At 41.7% G+C, this 5,893-nt stretch overlaps 1 pseudogene; it reads left to right on the forward strand.

Moving 5' to 3' along the window:
- The first annotated feature begins 1,322 nt into the window (after window positions 1–1,322).
- Window positions 1,323–3,768, forward strand: LOC150063796 (beta-alanine-activating enzyme-like; annotated as a pseudogene).
- The last annotated feature ends 2,125 nt before the right edge of the window (window positions 3,769–5,893 follow it).

Genomic DNA, 5,893 nt, shown 5'->3' on the forward strand with positions numbered 1-5,893 from the left:
GAATTGATAATGCACAGGGATGGAATTGCTGAAGATAAAGCAATATAATCATATAATTGTCTGAATGAAAGTGCAAGCTGACCTCTCTGTCTCTGTCAAAGCAAGGGCATTGCGAAGCAAGGGTCCTGTAAGTTGGGATGGGGGATATACGCAAGGATACTGATGAATCGGGGGCAGAGCTAAGTCCTGATGAGTCTGGTTTGCAAGGAAGGAGCTTCTCCAGCCTCACTCCTGCCCCACACACCTCCACCTACCCCTGCAGCATGGAAGACAGGAAGTTACCGTTGTCTGAAGGGACTAACTATGCATTGCCTAGGAAACTGCCCAAGTCAGACGCCTAGCGCCAAGCAAGACAATAGAGAATCTCCTGAGGACCCCCTACCCTCTCTCCCTCGAGAACTACAACCCAGACCAAGGTCTCAGAAGGCCTCATAAGATACGGAACCAGGTGCCAGCGGCTCACACCTGCCATCCTACCTACATGGGAGCCAAACTCAGGAAGATCAATGTGCTAGGCCAGCTAAGGAGAAAACTCTGTGAGACTTCATCCTAATGGAAGAAGCTGGGGACAATGGCTCATGACTCTCACCGCAGCTACAACAGGAAGCCTAGAGTAGACAGATCGTAGACCAGGTATGGGCTGAAGAAAGAAAAGGTGATCTTACCTCAGAAATAACCCACAGGGGGATGGGAATGGTTCGGCATGGGGTGTGGAGCGTTAGGAGTCTATACATTCATGATTCGATGAATGAAAAACCTGAGACTGGGTTTTGCCACTGGGAACATGGAAATTGAAAACAGAAAAACAGTTCTTGTATATATATGTGTGTGTATATATATCTATATATATATATGAATTCTCTGCCACTGTTGGGTGAGCTTCAGTAAAATGACTCTCAAGACTTTGTACATCAGCTGCCTCCCTTTACTTGGACAAAGTGGCTGCATGTTTTGATGAATGTAACAGCCAGCCTCCAGTTCATTACACTTGTAGGAATGTGGTTAACGCTGCAGCAGAACTGTCCAGTTTTCCTCTACCACACCATCACTTTCAAGGAATTCGAGAAATTGGTCTGTCCTGTGAACCTGGAATAAACTGACCCTCCGGGATGTTAGGAATTCTCCAGGTACCACATGCCGATGTGCCTGTTGACCCAGATTCACCACCGTCATTATCAACGCATTTTATGAAAAAATGTGCTCTGGAATCTAGTCTTGCTGAAAAAAAGTGAATTAATACATTTAAAGCTTCCTGTGAACCATTATTAAACTATGACATAGTTACAGTAGAACATAATGATCTAGTACCCCTCGGACTCTACTGGGAAAATGCTGACATGAACTTGATGGACAGGACAAAAATGAAAGAGAGAGCAGAAAAGACTGCATGGGTTCCGAGAAGAGCAAGGAAGAAAAAGAGCCCATGGATGTGAGGCTGAAACACTGCTTGGCCTATGTTCTGCATTCATCGGGGACCACATGGGAACCCCAAAGATTGTCAGAGGACCTCCTGTATGTGTGCTGCCAAATGTCCAACATCCTCGAATACTTTTTGACATCCCACAGCAAGATGTTTTGTTTCTGGCTTCACCCTGACCTCTGATCCTTCTATTGTGGAAATATTCATTGCTCTGTCAAGTGGCGCCTCACTGCTTATTGTACCAACTTCAGTAAAAGTTCTCTCATCAAAATTGGCTGCTGTTCTCTTTCCCATCACGAAGCCACTGTTTTACAGGCAATACCAACATTGCTCAGACGATTTGGGTCTCAGCTCATCAAATCAACTGTCTTATCAGCCAGTACTTCTCTCCGAGGATTAGCCCTGGGAGGAGAAGCATTTCCATCACTGACTGTTCTCAGCAGCTGGAGAGAAAAAGACAATAAAACTCAAATAGTTAACATTTATGGTATCAAGTTTACAGGATTCCAGAGGAGATTCTTAACTCTACTTTGAGATGTGAATTGCCTGTACAACTGGGATGTCTGCTATTGGAGACAGTAGTTGAAGTCAGAGATACAAATGGTTTCACAATTCAAGAAGGCCATGGCCAGGTATTTTTAGGTGGGAAAACCAGAGTGTGTTTTCATGATGAAATGACAGTACCACTTGGCACAATGTGAGCCACAGGAGACTTTGTGACTGTAAAAGATGGAGAGATGTTTCTTGGGACGAAAAGACACTCAGATTCAACGTCATGGCAAGCGTCTTTTAACATTGAACTTGTGCAACAGGTGGCTGAACAATTTCACCAAGTGGAAACATGTGCAGTTACATGGTATAATCAGGAAAAATTAATTCTCTTTATAGTACCAAAAAATAATTTAGTAAAGGATTACATGTTTAAAGAATTGCAGAAACATCTTCCAAATCATGCCATCCCAGATGAACTTGTGTAGACTGATAGCCTACCATTTACATCCCATGGCAAAATAGATGTTTCTGAGTTAAACAAGACTTATTTAAACACAAAGTCTGAGAACAAGCTCCATGGAAAAGAGGAACTGTGGAAAAATTACAGTATTTGTGGAAGTCTGTTCTAAGTCTCTCCGAAGATGCTTTGAAGGTTCTTCTTAAAAATTGGTGGAAAATCCTTAAAGTCTGTACGACTCCTTTATGAAATTAAAAGACTAGTTGGTACATCAGTACCTGGGCTTCTAGAAGTTATTTTAGCAGTTCCTTTTTAAAGATCTACCACCTTTTCTTCAGACAGTGTTCATGGATGAAGACCAGATGTTCAGCAAGAGTACTGCCACAAAAAGAAAACTCAGTGACATCAATCAAGAGGAAGAAATTGGAAAACCTCATCAGAAGACTGTCTTGCCTTTAAATAGTGACAATGACATAAATGCTTACATTGCATTGAGTAGAGGGAGTCAGATTTTTTTCTCTGAATATGGCTAGATGTCCTAAGTTAGGACATCACCCCTTGGCTTGTTCTTCTGAGCTTGCTGCACAGACTAACATTCTAAATTTTACAAACTTAAATCCCTCAGTTTTTGCTGGGCAATCAAAAGATCTATGCTGTATCGCAAAAGTCTCAGAAGATGAGAAACCAGTGATGGAGATTAAGAAGATGGCATTCCATGTGAGATGGAGGTCAGACACAGGAGAATGTGTAGATGCTTCCCCCCTGGTAATCGTGGGTGTGGATAAGTCATCAGTCACTGTGTACATTGGCTCCATTCCCACAGGATGAAGACAGTTGATCTTTACTCTGGGAAGGTGAAATGGGAACAGCTTTTGGGAGATCGAATTGAATCCTCAGCCTGTGTATCCACGTGTGGGAACTTTATTACAGTGGGCTGTTACAATGGCTTAGTTTATGTACTGCAAAGTAGCAGTGGAGAGCAATACTGGGCCATTACTACAGAAGATGCTGTCAAAAGCTCACCGACCTTGGATCCAAGTACAGGACTCCTTTTCACTGGCTCTCAGGACCAACATGTGTGTGTTCTAGATGTTTATAAAAAGAAATGTGAAGGAACTGTCTGTTCTTCTCCTTGGGTGAGCCTGATTTCACGTCATCTCTATTGTGCCACATTGAGAAGAGTTCTACCGGCTATGAAACCTGCCACTGCCACTGTGGAAAACCACCCTTCTCTTCCCCACAGTGTTGCCAACAATATATTTGTATCGGCTGTGTGGATGGGAATTTCCTCTGCTTTTCTCGCCTGGGCAAACAGGTATGGCAGTTCTCTGCTGGTGGACAATCTTTTCATCCCCTGTATCTCAGAATCAGAACTAGAAGTATTTTTTGGTTCCCATGATTGCTTTATCTACTGTTGTGACACGAGAGGTCACCTCCAGTGGAAACTTGAAACTACTTCAAGGATATATGCAACACCTCTTGCTTTCCATCACCATAACTGTAGCAGTGAAACATTGCTGGTGGCAGCATCTGCTGATGGGAAACTCTGGATCTTGGAATCCCGGAATGGACAACTGCAAGGTGTATATGAACTTCTCGAAGAGGTCTTCTCTTCTTCTGTGGTCTGGGACTCAATTCTCATTATTGGGTGTAGAAATAATTACATTTATCATCTGGATTTATTATATAACCATAAAAGTAATCAAGTATTGTTCTAATACATATATACTTGTGAAGTGTTGGAAAATATTTTACCACTGTATAATATGTGAATTGTCTTATATTAAATATTATATTTTTGGCTAAAAAAATAACCAGCACATGGCAGGGTTGTGGAGAAAAAGGAACCCTACTGTACTGCTGGTTGGATTGTAAGCAAGTTCAGCCACTCTGGAAAGCAATGTGGAGGTTTCTTTTTTTTCCATATATTTTTTATTGTAATTAATAGAAGGGTTACATGATATTTGACAGATAGATGGTGCATTAATTCCCATACATTGATACACTTTCACATGTCTTGGTCCCCATTTCCCTCCCCCCCCACCCCCACCCCTCATCTTGTTTTCCCCGTTCCTTATCCAATTTCAAATAACCAAATACAAATATATGGAGGCTTCTTAAAGAACTGAAAATAGACCTTCCCTACGATCCTGCCATACCACTCCTGGGCATCTACCCTGAATATCATAACCCAGGATATAAGGACACCTGCTCAGCTATGTTCATCTCTGCACTATTCCCAATAGCCAGGCGATGGAAACAATCCAGATGCCCTACAGCAGATGAATGGATACAGAAAGTGTGATACACACACACACACACACACACACACACACACACACACACACAATGGAATTCTACGTAGCCAACAGACAGGATAAAATAATGGCATTTGCAGGGAAGTGGATGAATCTAGAGTGAATCATGTTGAGTGAGACAAGTCAAGACCAAAGGAACAAAAGGCACAATGTATCCTTAATATGTGGCTATTAAATCCAAAGAGTACAAGAGCGAGGACTCAATATTTGCATACCCAATGGTATGAACATGGTACTGGAAATATAAACACAATACATAGACATAAAAATTTATGACTCTATAGACATAATATTTTATTACATAGATTATGTATCTATGACATACAAACCCTCAGCCTAATTTTGATTATGTTCTAAAGTCTAAGTGCCAGTGATTGTATGTAGATTCCCTTCTTGAACACTTGTTTGTTAAACACGTCATTTGAAATACGATATAAAAATCAGTGTTAATTCTTTAAATAAAAAAGGAATACATGCTTTGAAATGCACTGTTGTATCCTTAGTGCTTTCATTCCAGAACCTTCTCCATGTTTAAAAAAGGATGTTGGTTAGCTGGGCACTGGCACACATGCCCGTAATCCCAGCTGCCAGGGAGGCCTGAGATCGGAGGATCACAATTCAGGGCCAGTCCAGTGAGGAAACTCTCTGAGACTCTTACGCTCCTTACAGCACCAAAACAGCCAGAAGCGAAGCTGTGGCTCAAATGGTAGAGTGCTAGCCTTGAGCACAAAAAAAACCTCGAGGTGGAGCCCGGAGTTTGGCCTAGTGGTAGAGAGCTTGCCTAGCACGCATGAAGACCCGGGTTTGATTCCTCAGTACCACATATAGAAAAAAGCCAGAAGCTCAACGGTTTCCCTCATTTGTAATAATTAGTACACATCTAGGACTCTCCTAGCAGAGGATTATAATAGAGCAAAATCTAGATACATAAGGTCATATAGGATGAGGCTAAATGAAAGGATCTCTAGGATATGAAAAGTTTTATCTTGAGTGACTGTTGTTTTTAATGTACTATGTTATTTCTCTTCTCCTTTGTTGCCCTTTGGTTAATCTCATACTGTTACTGTATCTGACTTTGATACCTGGCATATTGTATATGTTTATTTGAAATAGGAAAGGGAAAGGGGGAAAACAAGATGATTGGGAGGGGGTGTGGGAAGGGAAATGGGGACAAAAACATGAGAAGGGGTATCAATGTGTGAGAAG

This window comes from Megascapheus bottae, chromosome 5, assembly GCF_031878675.1.
Source record: "Megascapheus bottae isolate mThoBot1 chromosome 5, mThoBot2.hap1, whole genome shotgun sequence".
In the NCBI taxonomy this organism is placed as follows: domain Eukaryota; kingdom Metazoa; phylum Chordata; class Mammalia; order Rodentia; family Geomyidae; genus Megascapheus; species Megascapheus bottae.